Source organism: Macrotis lagotis, chromosome X (genome assembly GCF_037893015.1).
Source record: "Macrotis lagotis isolate mMagLag1 chromosome X, bilby.v1.9.chrom.fasta, whole genome shotgun sequence".
NCBI lineage: Eukaryota > Metazoa > Chordata > Mammalia > Peramelemorphia > Peramelidae > Macrotis > Macrotis lagotis.
This window is the reverse complement of record NC_133666.1, coordinates 494991109-495010827: the sequence shown is the minus strand read 5'-3', so window position 1 is coordinate 495010827 and position 19719 is coordinate 494991109.

Genomic DNA, 19719 nt, shown 5'->3' with positions numbered 1-19719 from the left:
TTCAAGGATGAATTACAAATTCTCAGTTTGTCACTCAAATTCCTTCATCACCTACACTCCTTCTACTTTTTCAGACTTCTTACACCTTGTTGCCCACCATTCATTGATCCAGTGACAATGGCCTCCTTGCTGTTCCATAAGCAATACAATCCAACTCTCAACTTTGGACATATTCTCTGACCATTCATCATTCCTGAAATGTGCTCCTTTCTCTGGTCCACCTATTGAACTCCCGGACTTCCTTTTAAGTCTCACTAAAATCTCATCTTTTCATGGAAGCCTTCCACAATTCTTCTTAATATTGTTTTCCTTCTGTTAATATTTCTACTTTACTTTGTATATTACTTGCTTTGTACATATTTGTTTGCATGTTTTCTCTTTCATTAGACTGTAAGTTATTTGAGGACAAAAATGTCTTTTGATTCCTTTTGTATCTCCTGTGCTAGGTCTGGCTCATAGTAGGTACTTAAAAATGTTTATTGATTGAGTGCATAGTACATAGCTAAACTTACAAGTGGGAGTGTTTGGAAATTCAAATTTATTATATACAAGCATCTTAAAGAAACAAAAATCTTAAAAGTCAACTAAATCCATAGGAAGTATGAGCCTAACATTTGGATTGGAAGATAAAGATAAAAACTTGATTAGAAGTAAAAGTGGAAAAAAATTGGCTTTGGATGTGGACATTTTCAAACATAAATTCCCTGTGCTTTGTATATCTGATACAGATAAAACTCTACTAGAGTTGCAAATTATCATGGTCTTTCTACCATCTTCTGTCATGGTAGAACTATGAGGACAATTTCATATGGAAAAGGAAAATAGAAAGACAAGTAGGGGCCAGTTTCAGTAAAAAATCAAAAAACTATGTCCTATGTTCAGGACATCTTTCATATATATTATATAATAAGTAAGAATTAATATTTGCCAAAAGGGGAAATGTTTTCATCTGTTTTATCCTGCAGAATGACTTGAGCCATAAGTAATAAAAATCACCAACCCCTTATGAATTTCATTGGAAAAACTAGTAAATTATGTCTGGAGTCACTGAACTTTTTCCTTCAACACCCTACATAAATGAGTCTCATCCTGAAGATTGGTCATGGAATTTTATGTCTTCACCATTGCAGAAGCTCAAGAAAATCCAAATGTTAATCATGGAATGGAATGGAATGGAATTTACTTTTTGATCTTGTAGTTGGATCATTTGGCATTTTCTCAGCTATGGGTTGAGCTATAGTCACCAATTTCATCTACTGCCCCTATCCTCAGTCCATTTATACTCACTACAACCAGGAAGAAACAGATGTTACAAACATACAATAAAAAAAAAAATTCCTTCTGCTTTTGTAGGTTCATTCCTTACTCTCAGGCCACTCTAATTGACCTTTTCTATGAATTTAAGTACTTTATGGTCTGTCTTAGAGTTATCAGTGTACATGTCTTTCCTATAAAGTCCCTCTAAGTCTGGCTCCAAACTATTCTTCCAAGCTCATTATATAATAATCCTCTTCACAATTTCTACAATGTGGTCAAACTGATTTTTTTGTTGTTCCTCACATATGACATTTCATCCTTTGTCTCTAAGACCTTGTCTTCCTTTATCCTTTGTAATGTCTAATTTTTTTAAATCAAATGCTTAGATCAAATGCTACTTTCTACTCTCCCCAATTACTTTAATTTTTTATTCTGTGTATATACACATATTTATATGTGATGTCTCACTATAAAGAATATAGGTTCTTTGAAGGCAATAACTGTCCATTTTTTCTCTTTGTATCTCTAACACCTAATTGAAAGAATAGTATAAAGCAAATGCTTTTTGATTGATTTGTTGACTGACACTTTTAGACCACTCATAATATATGATCTTTTGAGGGTTATGACCACATCATTTTTTATCTCTGTATCCTCATCTCCCATTAGAGTACCTTGCACATAATAGACAATAAATGCTTATGAAATTGAATCATATTTGAAGGCCCCAAAAGAAAAATAAATAAGGAATTTGCTTTTCATGATGCCATTGACTATCCTTTACATAATTCCTAAGAATTTTCATCCCAGAAAAGGTAATCTGAGTTGGTCTTCAAAAGGACATTAGTTATTATGGTTAAGTATGTGTATTGGTCCATTGGTATACCTAGGGGTGTATTGGAGCCAATTCTAAAATTAATTTTTACTGCAAGGATTTTAGCTTCAGAAATTAGAAATTCCTACAAATAGGGGCATGATTTATAATTTTTTTTTTATTTTTCGACTTAAGAAAGTGCTGATAATGCAATTGTTTCAACTCTTCATGACCCTTTTGGGGATTTTCTTGGCAAAGATACTGGAGTTGTTTGCCCTTTCCTTTTTGATCTCATTTTACAGATGAGGAAACTGAGGCAAAGAGGGTTCAAAGATTGCCTTGGGTCACACAGCTAGTGTCTGAAGTCCTATATTCTATCCACTTCACCACTTGGTTACCCATGTATATTAAAAGTATGTGTGCATTCATTATTCTCTCCAGGTCAGTTGTGGAATATTTGATACACCCCTGTTTTGCTATATAAATATTACTGGAGCTTCATGGGAGAGTAATAGAAGGCTCAGAGAATGAAGTTATTACTAGATTGGAGTCCTGATGACCAGAAGATGATGATGATGATGATGATGATGATGAGTGATGATGATATTAATAATTAGAATTTATATAAAACTGCTATAAGATTTGTGAAGTGCATAATATCAATTTTCTCATTTGAGACTCGCTTCTGGGAACAACCTATTCACAAACCATTCTTAAGACAGAGTTTCATCTTCAGACAAACTTGGGTTTCCCTGGCCCTGAATCATAGGGCTGTAGATTTGGATCTGAGAGCAAACTCAAAAGATCATCTAGAATCAGCCAACTAAATTGACTTTCTTGCTCTTCATCTCAAATAGCATTCCATCTCCTTCCTATCTCTCTGCCTTTTCAAAGCAATGCCTCTCCTTTCACCTCTGCCTCTTTAAATTCCCCATTCAAAATTCAACTCAAATGTCACCCCCCTCTACACACACACACACACACACACACACACACACACACACACACACATGCGCACACACGCGCACACACACATGCACACACACGCGCGCACACACATGCGCACACACGCGCGCACACACACATGCACACACGCACGCGCACACACACACACACACACACAGACACACACACAAACACCCAAACCATTGGCCTTTACCTTCTTATAAATTTCTATCTCAGAAGTACACTAGGAAGCTATTTTTACTTTGTTGCTGATGGAGTGGTTTTTCTTCTTTTTTATTAATATTATTCATTAAAATCATGTTGGTTAGGTTGATAAAGAAGGAAAACAAGAAATATTAACCCAGATATTCATTCAGATAAAGAGGTCTCAAGGAAACTGCACTAGCAGGATCCTAAGGAAATAAGAGTATCCCTTTTAGGCAGGCTCAAATCCTCAAACCAAGGACTTCTTGGGAACTAAAACATCCAAATTTAAAATATCATCAAAAAAGTGTCATCTCAGTCTCCTAGTTCTCCATTTTTGTTGTTAATGTTTGCTATAAAACTGCCCTGCAGCAAAAAATGGCTTTGAGAAGACAAGTCATGGAGCCTTCATCTCTTTGGCTCAATAACAGGACCCTCCCCAAACCCCAATTCCCCCAAAGACTGAGCAGGAATAAATTTGGCCATCTTTAAATGAAACTGCTGAGTCACTATAATGGCCTTACCTATTGGTAAAAGAGGTGGCTGCCTATTTGATGTGATTTCAGGGTCATAAGAAAGATCATCTATCTTCTAAGCATCTCTTCACCCATCTCCTCATACCTGACTTCTTCTAACAGTGACAAAATCTATCATCTGAAAGGGCAAGGGTACCTAACAGTTTTTGTGTAATATGCTCTGCTGGCAGTCTAATGAAACTTGTAGATACTTTCTCAAAATAATATTTTTAAATGAGTGAAATAAAATATATGATATTACAAAGGAAACCAAGCATATTAAAATGTAGTTTTTAAACTTATTTTTAAATTCACAAATTCCAGGTTAAAGATCCTTGCTATAAGAAGAGATAAGCCTTAATATGACAGTTCCCCTGATATATGAAACAAATATGCAACTACTAAGACCACCATCTTCATAATAATCATCATATCTAGGTTTTACAAAAGGTTGTAATATGCATAAAAACAATTTATTTACATATATATGCATACATAGATAAATATATGTATGATTGCATATATTCTATTTCACAATTAGTATCTGTTGCTTTATAAATGTGAAAATAAATGACAAAATGATACTATAAATTTAGTAACATGAAATAAATTTTTGTTTTTGCTAATTACAACATTTATATACTTCTGAGAAATAGCAATAAATGTATGCACAAGACAAATCCTTTTTTCCATCTGCAAAAAGTTTGTTTATATATGTATTTGTATGTATAGGTTGGGATTCATTATTCCACTTAATACCTCTCAATTTAAAGGTAAGGAAAATGAGGTCCAGAAAAGTCACTTGCCCTACATGCATTTGAAATTGTTGCTGATGTGTTATTTCAAATGTCTCCCAGTTGGAAAGTCAAATTCATAAGGACAGGAATCCTATTTTCAATTTCTTCTATGTTATTTACCATCATTTTTTCACTATTCACACAGGCTCCATCTGCATTAGTGCACCATAAACATATGCCAAAAAGGAACTATGATATTCCAGTGCTACAATAGGTATTAAGAATAAACACTCAGTAAATGCTATTAACTTGCTATCTTAATAACGATTACTCAATTTTGTAAAGTTCTTCAAGAATTTTAAGACATGCTCTATTGAGAAGGCCCCTGAGGTAGGGGAATCAAGACAGTCAATGGATTCTAGTCTTGGATCTACCATTAACTATCTTTGTGACCATGGATAAGTCAATCTACTTCTCTGAAACACATTTTTTCCTCACTTTGAAGGCAACAAAGTGAAGTGGGCTTAATGATCTCTAAATTCCCTTCCAGCTCTAACATGATAGAAACAAAATGAAATAGCCACTTAAAAAGTCAAACAGACTTTAGAGTGATGGTATGAAATGGTCTGTACTGGTTTTCCACATTGTTCTCTCTTTATTATTTGCTCTACTGGACTGATGTTTATTGTTTGCTTTTTTCCCCCTGAGTCTTTCTCAGTGTTCTGGTATTAACAACAGTACTTCTTCCTGCAAAGTAAGGGTGACCTCAAAGCACCCAGACTACAAACTTAAAATAATCTCAGCTGCTGCTGCTGACTTTGGAAGATTGTCCAGCATTTTTCTCCTTAAATTTCATGAAGCAAGAAATTCCACACTCAGCCCACCTTAATCATTAAAGAGCTACTTGCGTCTACCTTAGCATGTCTATAAAAACCATGAAGTAGAAATCTTTAATTACTCTGAAAGGTCAGGTTTCAAAATGGTATATTTAATCTGGATTTAAAGGAGTACACTCTATAGAGATATGCTGCTGGTATCCAAACACTGGCAACTTTTATTTTTTTAAGAACACATGCAAAGAGTTACACAGTGGATAGAGCACCAGTCCTGGAGTTAGGAGGATCTGAGTGTAAATCCAGTCTCAGATATGTAACAATTACTTAGCTGTGTGACCTTGAGCAAGTCACTTAACCCCACAGCCTTGTAAAAACTAAAAAAAAAAAACACACACATGTAAAGATAGACCCTCACTTGCTATTTTTCCATCCAATCCTTGTATTCAGATGCTGAACATTTCAACAGAAAGAAACTTCTACTCCAAAGGGTAATTTCAAGTAGTATGGGATGGATATTTCATTGTGGCACCAATATTTGAAGGATTACTTTATATTTTGATAGTTTCTTGTCAAATCTAAAGAAATGAGCTACTTTTCATTGAAATTTGGTGCAGAATTCTAGGAACTGGCATTCTAATCAATGCTTTCTTAATGATTTCAAAGGGGACAATGGCTAAAAGACCCATTTTCATATCTGTAAAACTTAATACTTACTAGCAATTCTACAATCTTGTGCCAGCACCACAAAATGGACCTATGGATGAATATCAGCAAAAGTTCCCACAAATCAATTTTAAAGATAAATTCATTTGAATAGGAAAATAGATCTCAGATTCTATGAGATCAAAAGAGAAGAAAAGGGTGGAGAAGAGAATACCTGCCATACAATCAGACAGTGAAGATGAAAAAGGAAAGACAAAAACAATGGTAGTTGGTAATTCCTGATTGCTAAAAACTAAGGTCAATTATTTGAAGTTGCTGGAGGAGTGACAGTGCTATCCTCACTCTCTAAAGATAAAACCTCACTTGTCCCATCATAGTTCAACTCTAACCCTGGGTAAATATTCAATGACTTCTTAATCTCAAAAAAAGGATTAATTTGTCATGCATGCATGTTGCCATTGATTGAGATTTCCAAATATTTTATAGACTTGATTGTTGGTACTTAGGTAGAACAATTTATAATTATATTATTATTATTATTATTATTATTATTAATAATAACTAAGTTCTTTGTAATATTCATAGAACACTAGACACTAAGGAAATTGCTTTTCCCCAAGTACTATTATGTAAATCTTAGGTTTGGAGCATCACATTGTCCAAACATAATATAAAAAATTGCAGAAAAAGAAGACTGGTGATCTGGTAAAATTTTGATTTATTAGTTACATCTTGCCTTCTTAAAATTTCAACTAAATAAGTCAACATTCTGTAATTTCTTTTTCTTAAAATATAAATTAATTAAAAATTTGTGAATAACTGAGTTGAAGCAAGAGTCATTTAATCTTCCATGCCCTTACTTTCCTCATCTATAAAATAAGAAATTTGACCTAAACAGATTCTGAGATAATTTCAGCTCAAGAGTTAGGAGTTTCTTGGTCTAAGCATAAGAACATTTAAAAAACTGATAATACATATCTAGTAGATACTTAAAAACTGAATGAATTCTAAACTTTTACTATTTTTGGTTAGAAAAATGTCAATAAAGTTCTCTTACATAGGTTAAAGCATCCTCTGAAATAAATAGTACATCCATCTAAGGAGAATAATATTGGAGGCAGGGAAGCAAATAGAAAATATTATTAATTTCATTCATTTTATTCTTTGTATGTCTTTGTATGGGGTGTGAATAATTTCTATGAGTTTATCTATATATTGGAACCTCATGATTCAGGCTGTCAGGAGCCTACCATTAAGGGGAACTTCTGACTGAACCAGGAGGAACTAACACCCTGTGATTGCAATTGAAAATAAACAAAAACTAAAATTAGTCAATGTGATATGATGAAAGAAACTTGGATTTGGAGCAAGGAGATCTGGGTTCTAGTCTCAGCTCTGGGACTAACTGCAAAATCCTGGGCAAGTGACTCAAATTCCCTATGTCATCTTTTTTAATATGATAACAGAGCTAAAATAGCACTGGAAACTCAACCTTTTTTGTGTTGTGGACAATTTTAATGAAATAAAGATATAAATTTTTCCCCATCCAAGTTCACAAGCCACCTGAAATCTATCCAAGGAAATCCATTCTTAGTTATTATGGACTCCAGGTTTTGAAGCCCAGGCTAAGGTAGTCTCAAAGGTCTCTTCCAGATTTATTGTTCTATTTATGCCTCATAGGTAAAATCAGCATATCTAGGCAATGGCAATGTGGTATAATCAAAAGAACACTGTTGTGTTCAGGAGAAACAAGACTGGACTTCAAATCCTGTCTCTGATGCTTGAATAAACCACTTACCTTCAGTTTTCTTATCTGTGCAATGAAGTGGCTAGATTAGATGGCTCAGTTCTAAATCTGAGTTTGGGAAGGCTTGCATTGCTAATTTAAAGCAATAGATATTTAAATGATTGAAATTCACATTGATGTTGAACCAATTAAAATAAGTACTTTTTTTTTGGTTATAATGCAGCCAGTATCAAAATGAGTTCTTCCTGTGCCCAATAGATTGAGTAAACTGTTAACAGCTCATTCTGCAAGTTCATCCTGAGTCTGATTTTTTTTTACCCAACACCTTCCCATTTAGGTAGGACCAGACAGAGTGCTCCTTTCCTCCCAACTGGACTATTGCAGTAACAACCAAAGCTGGATCTCCGCCCCCCCATCCTTGTGGAGAGAGAGAAATGCCTGCCTAATGATGATAACAATCATTTAGATTCTGAAAGCTCCCATCCTCTAAAATGATTAGTCTTTCAATGTAAATAGCACCCAAAAATATGGGCTGATGAGTTAATTCATTCCAGAAGAAAATCCATAGAAAAGACCAAAAAAAAAAAGAGCAAGCAGGATACCAGCTTGGAAGACTCCGGGGAAGCTACTCTCATCATTAATTTGAAAAAAAAAATTTTAAATAAATAAAATAAAAGCCAGGAACAGGACGTTTCTGAAACTGTTAATGACATTTCAGTGTTTCTTTATCAAGGGTAAACATGACATTTCTGTAATCAGATCTAGATATGAAATCTAACATGAACAAATTAGCCATTGCTATATCTCCCAATGTTCATATTAAGACTCCAGGTTCAGGAATCTTGGGACTGCAAGTATTTCTGACCCAGATGGTTAGAGAGAAAAAGGAGGACCCCCAGTTTTATCTGGGTACACTCCTCTAGGCAATCTCATTTTATGAGCTAATTTAGCTCATGGGAGGAATCCACTAAAAGCCATAGTAAGTCAAAAAGACACGGAAAAGTTTAAGGAGATTCAGAAGATAGGAGTTTAGGAACATCACGAACATAGAGAAGGACATTCTGTTTTCCTTCAAGATCTCTGTTTACAAGTCTGGAGAAAACCCAAGCTGTAATCTCATGATCATAAATCTCCAGATCTACTAAGTGCCTGAATCCTTCAATTCCTTGTCTTGTTTGTTTGTGTGTGTGTGTGTGTGTGTGTGTGTGTGTGTGAGAGAGAGAGAGAGAGAGAGAGAGAGAGAGAGAGAGAGAGAGAGAGAGAGAAAGAGAAGTTTGGGTTTTTTTGTTTTTTGGAGGTAGGGGTGGGGACGGGGTTGGGGTAGGTTGTGTTTAGAGTTCTATTTTTTTTAAGTATGAAAGCATTTGTCTCCCTTTGGAATGCCTTCGTGCTGCTAGCACCTTTTATGGTCTTAGATAATTTGGCCATTGGATCCAATACCCAATGCTGTGTGCCCTAACAATTGGTTACTCTTCCCAAATCTCAACTCAGGATTTCTCATAGTCTAGGAGAGGATGTGTGAGCATATCTCTCTTAGAAAGGAAGGGTTTTTTTTTTTTTAACCTTTCCAGGTCAGAGAAACCTATTGTCCCATTGATCTCACAGTTGAAACAGTCTCCTCCAGACACTACTTTGAGTTGACTTTTTTTTCCCCTCCTGGATTCAAAGTGAAAAATGGACAAAGGTTTTTAGGAGATATAAGCGAGGGCCCGGCAGACAGCAGTAGCACTTCAGGTAGGTCAAGATGATACCAAGGGCATGGAATTATTGGCAATGTCCTCAATGCTCTCCCTCCCCCTGACTTTGAGATTCATTTCTGATTGCAGAGTAGAATCCTATGTTGGCATACTGCCACCATTGAACTGCAGGTGTGTATTAGGATTATCAAAAAGCTGCTGTTGTGATCAGAGAAGGTCCACTGGGGTGGCATGGGGTGGAAATGGGCGGGCACAGGGACTGAGGGTGGGGTGAAGTTGCTACCCCAGGGAAATGTTCTGCAACTCCAGCTGCCACCCCAGCTGAGATATCACATAACGGCAGCAGCTGTCCAGGGCCACCAGGGGCAGAATGAAGTGCACCTGTTTGCAATATGTTTCATTATCATCAATATTCGTGTAGTCATTAAGGGTAATACATTGATAAAATGCAGCTGCATCCAAGAGGAATTACACTGCCTTTAATGTTGGGAATTTAAAATTCCTTTGACAGATATTAAAAGTCAGTGGTCAGGGCAGAGGCTTCGCAGGGCGAGTGCTTTGTTATCTCCTGTGGTAAGCCCTGGCATCTTCCATTCTTTTTGTGTTGCATTTACTCTTCTCTGTGGAGAATTGAGAATGGCAAACCAAGGCCGAGGTGAACACCTAGTTTGCCAGTAAGTCACAGAGCTGAGAAATGGTAGTGAAGGCTGCATTTTGACACTCTCGTTGCTCCTTCTGTGTACTTGGCTGCCTTGCTTGTACAGTCTAAAACTATAGCAGAACAACAGCGGGTCAGGCGGCAGAGCCAGCCAATTTCTTTAGCCCTTTAACATTTGTCAATTTGGTCTTTGAAGGGTCTCGACTTGGATGCTCAAGTTCTATTGACTGAAAGTCACTTTAAAAAAAAAACAGAATTTCTGTAAGTTCACTTATATCCCTACAGTAATTAAATCAGAAACAGGAGAGATTGACATACAATGTGAATATCAAGAATATAAAAATTAATTTATAGGCACTGGTCAGATGATAGTATCTCTGTAATCCATATAAAGGCAAATAGGGAAACAGATGAAGACAGACTCCCTGCTCTGTAATGGTAAACAGTACCAGGTTGAAGAATAGGAGTCCACTGTGACCCTCCTGTTCAAAAATAAGTTCCAAAAGATCACATGTCTAATGACTAATGACAGAAACTCCTTGATACATAGCCCTCACCCCTTTACCCAGAAAAGGAGGGGCAAGATACAGCTAAAGACAGAGCTAGAGGGACTCACAAAATCCAAGACTGGGAACTTTCTACCATTCCATGTATTTAGACTTTTCTGACCTATGCATTCCAAAGTGACTAGACTTTGCTCAGTCCAGATTGTCACATTCAGTTATCTTTATCTTCCTCAGTATTGTTGGCTAGTTGGTAGTTATACTAGTTTCTGGATTAGGCAGAGTTCAGTGGAACTATGACCTCTTTTTTGAGTATTGTGTCTATATTATTAGAACCTAAGATTACGATATGTATAGTGAATGCCACATCTCATTACTGGCTTAAATTGAACCTGTAGTACATTAAAACCATTGGCCTCTTTTTTCACAAAGAGATTTCTAGCCTAGTCTCCCCTGTATTGTAGTGATTCAGTTGATTTATCCCTATTCATTTGATCTTTTTTCCATTGTCAACAACAAAGTTCCCCTTAGCTGAGAATTCATCTCTGAATATATCCTCCACTGGTTAAGGTCACATTGGACCCAGGACAAATAACCATGTTGAAGGGATAGGAAAACCAAGTAAGACAAAATTGGGGTTAGGGTTAGTAGGGATGGTTTCTTTAGAGGGGAAAAATGAATCTCTCAGACAAAAAAAAAGTTTTAGAAGTAATAATTAAATGGAAAGAAGTGACAAATAACCCAAAACATAATCAATAATTAATAATCAAGACAATTAAGTTGTTGTCACTGTTCTGGTTACTGTTTGAAATGCAAGTACATTTTGTCCCAAAGAAAGCTGTTAATTATCAATAACTGGGTGGCATGCTGAGCAGAAGTAGAAACCCTAATCTCCAAAAGTCTTAGGTAAGGGTTTTTAGACAATTATATTCTAATGTAGCAGACTTTCTATGTACTATCTTCCAAACCCACTCCAGGTGGACCTATAAGATGTCTGGGGAGGATGGCTTCAAGGGATTGTCAGCCAAGGAAATGTAAAACATCATTTTCCTCTCTACCCCTTCTTCTAGACATAGTTTTCTTTACAGACCTCTACACAGGTTACCCTGCCCACCAAGAACGTGGAATTGTTTATAGAAAATTGTATATAAATATTGTATATAGGCATTGTATGTAAAAAAAACTGGCAACAGGAAGGGAATGCACTGGCTTAGCAACTTTAGCAACATCTAGTAAATATAACATATTTGAATCATATTAAATCATGTGTTCTGAAAAATGTTTAGGCCTATTAATAACCCAAATGAAAAACAAAACCTTGTGCATTTCTAAGTCACCAAAGTTAACAGAAGAAAAACATATGTCATGAAATAAAGTTTGATTTACATGCTCTTGAGTAAAGAGGGACAATTAAAAATCTGGCATTTGGCAATTCAAAGGTTACTTGTAAGTCATACTTTATTTAGAAAAGACACAATATTATGTTCCTATCAAATTCATGTCTTGGATGGTTGTTGAATTTTTTTAAATTTCTCTCAACAGACATTGTTTAAAAATAAATATATCATTGCTGCTTTGTGTGTGTGTGTGTGTGTGTGTGTGTGTGTCACTTGCCAATGATCACCCTCCCCCAGGTTTTTCTTTGAAAAAATAAGTATAATTAATCTAATCAAACCACCATTTTGATTGTGTCTGACAATATATGTCCTAAACCAAACCTTTAGTTTACCAGCCTTTGTGGTAAAGGAAAGGGGAAGGGAATAAGCATTAATTAAGTACCTACTACATGCCAATCATTGGATAAGCACTTAATAAATAATATCTTGTTTGACCCTCCAGCAGACCTAGTAGGTAGAAGATATTGTTATTCCCATTTTACCGTTGAGAAAACTGAGGTGAACAGATTTAAATGACTTGCCAACCTCAACATAGTCAGTAAGTGTCTGAGGTCAGATTTGAACTCAGGTCTTTGACATCTAAGAAGACATATTTCACCAATAATTCTCTGAAGTTAAGTTATTGTGATGATTGAATTAATTGTTTTCTTGTTTCTTCTTATTTTGAGCTGAATCCATTCATATAAATCTTCTCAAATTTCTCAGAATTCTTCTTATTCATCATTTCCTTTGACACAATAGTATTCTGTCATCATGCCACAATTTCTTCAGACATTTTCCAAACAATAAGTATACTCTTTCCTTCCAATCTTGACTCTTACAAAACGTGTTGCTGAAATTATTGATGTATATGTTCCCTAACTCCCTGTCTTTGACCTCCTTGATAAATAGGCTCAATAGCAATACCAATGAGTCAATGGGGTATATAAAGTTTAATGGTTTTTCTATTAAAGTTCCAAATCACTTTCCAGAATGATTGGCACATCCCCACCAACTGTACATTAGTGTTCTGGTCTTCCCATAGCCCCTTCAACAATTACCATTTTCATCTTTTTTCATCTATGACAACCTGACAGGAGTGAGGTAAAACCTAAGAAATATTTTAATTTGTGTTTCTCTTATTTAGCAATGAACTAGAGTATTCCTTCATATGAATTTTTTATAATTTGCATTTCTTTTTTCTGAAAACAGTCCTTATTTAAAGAGTAAGCCTAGCTACCCTTCAATATTGTTATCCATTTTGTTAAGCAAATTGTTATTCAAAATACACATCATGCCTCCATGCCAAAATATTTTGACTTAAAGTTTAGACCATTTTAGCATACTGTATGTCTAAAAGAACTTTGGGAGTATTTTCACGCATTAAGTAGGCAATGGAAAATAGATTGAGCCAAATACACTATGGTAGAAATGCCTTGTCTGTAGTAAGCATCTAATAAATAGATATTGAATTAAATCTTGTTGTATTTCTGTGGAAGAAGAGAATCCATATCACCTTCCCTCTTTTGTTTTTGCTCCACCCAGGAAGTAGAACATCACTGCTCTTATGAACTTTGAGGACCAGAAGAATTCTCAGGAGACAAATATACTGTCCAATTCTTTGAGAAATGCAAAGATGACTCTTATGTGATTTCCAATTGGCCTCTCCAAGGTGTGACTCATCCATATTTTGAGACAGTCACTTATAGGGACCATTGGATACTAAAGTAATTGTTGATTCACCCTTTGGGCCTCTTGTTTGGCAATTAAAACCCTTCAAAATTAAGCTTTATCTTAAATAAATCTTCCATATTTATTTCGATTATTCCCCATCCCAAACTCCATGCTACACTCAAACTTCCATACTTCCTGTTGCCTAAGACATTCCCTCTCCTATTTCCATGACTCTGTCTCTTAGAAATATGACCTCCCTTCAAGATTCCCCACAGGAATCACATGTACATAAAGTTTTTCCTGAAATCCCCAGTTGTTAATACTCTCTCCTCAACTACCCAGAAAATACTTGTATGTCTTTTCTGTTTACTACTCAGTGTCCATATTCTGATTCTACCACAACCACCCATTAAGTGGTGAGTTACCTGAGAGCAGGTACAGTTTCATTTTTGTCTTTATATTCCTAGCATCCATCACATATTTAGAAGCTTGACAAATATTTGTTGAACTTAATTTAATTGAGCCAAATAAAAACATAGTAATGGGGTTGAAAGTGAGAGTAGTGGAAGGAAGAAGGAGGACTGTTTTTTTCCTCACCTCAGCAGAGAAAACATCAAGAATATCTGTTGCCATCCTGGAAATAATCTTCTGAGAATTAATAAGGAAATAGCTCTGAAATATTTCAGTCTCTAAGGACAGAAGCTATTATTTTTGCTTCTTCTATGTTTAACAGATATGTGTCTTTCTTAATATTAACTATAAGACTAAAGTGAGCAGAAAGATGCCACTATGGAAATATGAGGTATTATTATCTAAAGAAGTAGGTGAGGTTCACTAAGTGATTAATTTGCCATCTATTTGAACCCTTTTAAAAGAAGAACACTACCATGCTCTGGGATGTTCCATTTGAACTGGTGGCTTACTAAATTGATGCTGAGGGCAAGAGACAGTGCTAATTAGTGCATGAGTTTTTTCACATCTGGAAATCTGGGGATAGCTCCTTCTTGGGTCAAAAGTGAAAATGAGCTTGCTTCTCTCACCCTGATTCCTGTTGACATTTTCATCATCACAAAACTGTCCTATTATTTGGTATGACTACCACCAGCCTGTGTCAAGAAAGTCTCAAAATTGGAGCAGCAGAGAAGGCAGGGGTGGGGGTGGGGAAGCAGACCCAGTCTATGTTGTGGCATGTGGGGAAAGTTTCCAGATATTATTCCCTATTATACACATGGCAAAAGCTACTGCCTTTCACCCTTTGCTTATATATACAGCAAATTCCCACACACTGCTTTTAAAGGGGGTGAAAAAGAGAATTAATGGTGCATATCCAATCTAAAAGAGAGTGTTATCCACTTTATATCACTCGTTCTGTTACATTTCATTGATTGTGCCACATCATCTTGAGTCACGTAAGCATACAAAATGATGCAATATAGGAGAGGGAAAGACTTCGCACAATGAAATGTCACACCCTATAGCATATCATACACAAGCTGTGTCTATATGTGCATGGAAGACTCAGACATAACTTATAATTTGGTAGTTTCTTCTTATTTACTAAATTTATACATCCCAATAAGCAGGGGGGAACCCCAAAATATCAACCCTTTCTAGAACTGTCTTAATAAAATGTATTCAATTCAATTGATGAAATCTTTCAGGTGCATTTGATTAGGTTGAACACATACAGTCATAGCCTCTAGGAAAATGGGGATGAACTCAATGATTTTGTGTTTTGGTCTGTCTGTTTGTTTGATTTATTTTTTCAGATTGTCTCCTTACCTTGCCCAGTTTAGAACACACATGCTGCTTACAGATCCATCCTAACTACTGATAAGCTTTGACCTGCTCTGTCTCCAAACTGATCTAGTTCATCCCTTTTTTCACAGATGGTGGCCCCCAACCCCATTTCTGCTTCTGGGACTTCATCATATTGGTGCTAGAGAGTGTAGGCACTCATAGCCCAAATGCAGCTCAGAACTCCTAAACTCAGGGAATCTATCAGATTCAACCTCCCAGCAGGGACTATGACTGTGAACCACTATGCCTGGTTGACTCTATGATTTTGAAAGGACATATCAGCTATCTTTTGAGTGAAGTAAAAAAAAAATCACTCAGAAATCAAGATTTTTTTAGTATAACATTAAACAGCCATATATTTGGAAATAGTTCTCTTCACAGAATAGGAGCTGAATAGCCAAGCATTTTTGGCATGCATATGTATGAAATATGCTGTGATTTTAGCAGTGTGGGTTCTACTGGATGTTATATAAATTGTAACTCCTTTAGTCTGAACTCTGGGTGATATTTTGGGCCGTTCCAAGGATGTTTTCCTTCTCCAAGGAACATCCGTGGAAAGATTAGTGATAGTCTCAGATGTGTGATCAGATCAAATCTTGAGCAGTGTGTTCAATTTAAATGTTAAGTTATAAAAAGGACAATGATAAGCTAAATAATATCCAGAGGAGGGTAACCAGGATGAGGAAGGAACTAAAGTACAGGACCTGGAATCAGGAAGATGAGTTCAAATCTGGTTGTGTGACCCTTGGCAAGTCTTAACTTCTATTTCCCTCAGTTTCCTCATCTATAGATTGGTAGTAATAATAGCACCTACCTTCCAGGAGTGCCAAACTTGGAATCAGGAAGACTAGAGTTCAAATCTAGCCCCAAATACTTACTAGCTATGTGACCTGGACAAGTCACTTAAACCTATTTGTCCCAGTTTCCTAGCAGAAGGAAATGCAAACCACTCTACTATCTACCATTTTGTGACTCCAAATGGGGCCACAAAGCATCAAACATGACTGAAAAATAACTAAAAAACAATAAAATTCCCCAGGTAGGTAAATATTGCTTAAGTTGTTATGAGAATCAAATGAGATAATAATTAAAAGGTGCTTAGCACACTTCCCAGCACACAGGAAGCAATATATACATGCTACTTATCATCATCATCATCATCATTATTATTAAATGAGAACTGGTTGAAGGATATGGGAATTTTTAACCAAGAATAGAAAATATTTTAAAGGGTATTATAGCCACCTTCAAATATTTCAAGAGCTGTGGTCAATTGAAGGATTACATTTGTTTTGCTTGACCATGATGGGGTAGAACTAAAAGTGGGTAGAAGCTACAAAATGGTAAATTTGGGTGTATAAGGAACAGTACTGTGTGTTTTTGTTGTTTTTAAATTATCTCAAAGTGGAATGGGCCCTCTGGGGAAGTCATGGTTTGTTTCTCATCTAAAATCTAACAAAGCTACATGACCACTTGGAAAGCATGTTATGTAGATATTTTTTCAGGTAGATAGATACTAAGTTCTTCTGACTCTGAGATACTGTGATTCCTCTGATAATCTATATGTCATTCTGATAAATTCTGTGGATAAAGCAGAATTAGTCATCGATCATTAGTCATTAGTTATAATCATCCAAGAGATGGGCAGTTCATGAAAGGGTTTAGAAAAGAACTTGGGTGGAAGGTTAGAATTTAACTCCCTTTTGTAGGATCAGAAAAGTTGATATGGAGCAATAGTCAATCCACAACTCTGACTAGGATGAATTCAGCTGGTCAGTAGAAACATTGGAAAGACAAAAAAGGAGATCCTAGGGAAGTTGCAGTGACTTTTCTCAATGCTTCCAGGAAATTAGAAGATAAGTTGCCTGTCAGAACTCCCTCAGGAAGGAAGCATAAAAACGCCTCCTACCTCCCAAGAAACATGTGCCTCTACTCCACACAAGAACCATGAATCACAGGTCCATTGGTTTCAAGTTCATTTCACTCTGAGATAATGTAATAAACTTTGGCTTGATTCCTACCTCCTTGTGAAGATTTCAGTAGTCAATCATCAGAAGTCTATGGATTCATAAAAGAAATACCCAGAGGCTGAACTTTTAGTTCACAGTTACTCTAGGGCAGAGACCATGGGGACTAATGTAAGAACTTAACCTACATCTAGCTCAGGAAAAGAGAGTAAGAGAAAGAATCTGGGTCAAGATCGAGGTAGTTCTCAATAGCTCTTCTTCCTTAGAAAGACAATGTAATTCTTTCCTTGGACAGTGCGATCTTTCATACTTAGGCTCCAGATTATTACAAGTAGCATTAGACAAGCTAGAATATCTTCTCCTAGGAAATCAAGGAGTAGAGTAGATAGGTTAGGTCATGTCAGATGTTCTAAAAATGGAATTTATAATGGAAACCTGAAGCATGATTCAAGAACAAGGGTAGGGCAAGAAGGACCAAAGAGATGGTCTTGGGTCCTCTGCAAATCAAAAAGTTCAAGGGAAAGACAGGAAGCAGGAAAATTCTAAAACAGATTAAGTTCTCCCTATGGGTGTGGAGAAGAGATTGGGAATTTTATCTGCATCTTGGAAAATAATAATAATAATAATAATAATAATAATAGCACTTACAGAGCCTTTCAAGGTTTACAAAACTCTTTACATATATTATCTCAAGTAATTGCTATTACTATCCTCATTTTATAAATGAGGAAACAGGCTGAGAGAGATTAATCAAATTACTAAGGGCAACAAAGCTAGTATTTGTCTAGCTTTGGTTCTAGGTCCAACCACTGTCTGAACCTTTTGTGCCACCTAACTGCCAATAGCATAATACACTCACATCTAAGAAAAGAAAGAAATATGGAACAAGTCAGGGAAACCCTGATGAGTCAGGTGTTGAACCACACTTTCCAGTTTTCCTTCAGATATTATTGTTTTGTACACACAGCCCTCCAATAAGAATCTTGCCTCATAATGACAAGGAGGTGACCCTGGGTTACTGAAAGAAAGAAACGAAGTATAACCTCTAGCAATTCCTAACAGACCAGAATGACTTTGAGACCACCCAGGAAAGAATTCGATATCTGTTATCCAAGAACCATAAAAATTAGATCTAAAGGCACTAAGTCCCTAAGGGTTACCTACTCATAGATGACTAACGAAACCTTCAATGAAGGCTTTGTACAATTGCAGTTTGTACAAGTTGGGGTTGGATCCAGAATGACAAAACTCACAGGTCTATGAAAGGAAGAAAACATAGACCTAGTTCCTGCCTCCATGAGACTATCTTTGAGATGAGACTCCAGTTCTCTAGTATCAATTGCCAAATTGTGTAAAATCTTTGCAATGCTTAACAAAAGTGGTAGTATCAAAAGGTGGTAGTATCTCCATGGCTTATTCCAACTTTAATGAGAATTATCTATCATTTCTCTGTGAAAATTAATGATTTCATCAATAATATTTTGCCAGCTTCAAAGGTCAACTAGAGAAGGAAGACCATACAAGATGTCCCTCAGTAGTAGGTAAAAGGCAGACAGCTGTTAAGGGTCAATGCTATTTCCTATTTCTTTAATTAATATTTTTGGAATAAGTATTAATTGAGCTGCAACAAGAAGAGCAGACCATTTGACAAAAGCTACTGACAGGATGGTAGTCCCGTCTGCATAGTGTATCTAACCACAGCTAACACCCTCAAAGCGTTAATTCCATTTTATGTCTTTCACATTTAATAGCAAATTTGCCATTTAATCTTTAAGACAGAAGTTACTTATTCTCAATCTACCTCTCACTTGCACTGATATAATCTCATGCCACTCAGACTGGCCTGTGGCATGAAGCCCATCACACTTTCAAATCAGGTCCATTTTTTCATTAGCTCATATCCTTCCTGAGGTGCCCTCCTTTACAGATGGCTGATCAGCAATCAACACTAGTTTGTTTCAATCAGAAAAGCAGCCGTAACTTCTCATTTAAGGACTGTTCCTCGAGAAGCACATTAACAAAAGGCATAGAGACCTGGTATTGAGGCAATGATGACTGTAACAATAATTTTTTATGGAAAACACAGTTAAAATCCTTGCTAAAAAAAAACAAACTATTTTTGTTTTTGTAAGACCCCACTAAATGTACAGCATTTATTTTAATAAGCTTCCCCTAATTGATAATGGAGAAATAATTTTCCTTTTGTCTTAAGAAAATGCCAAGAAATCTCAGTTTTTTAGCTGAGGAAACTAAGGCCCAGCATCAAATGCTTTGCTATGGTCCCTTAGAATAAAAAACAGCTCAAAATAGAACAAAGGTTCCTGAA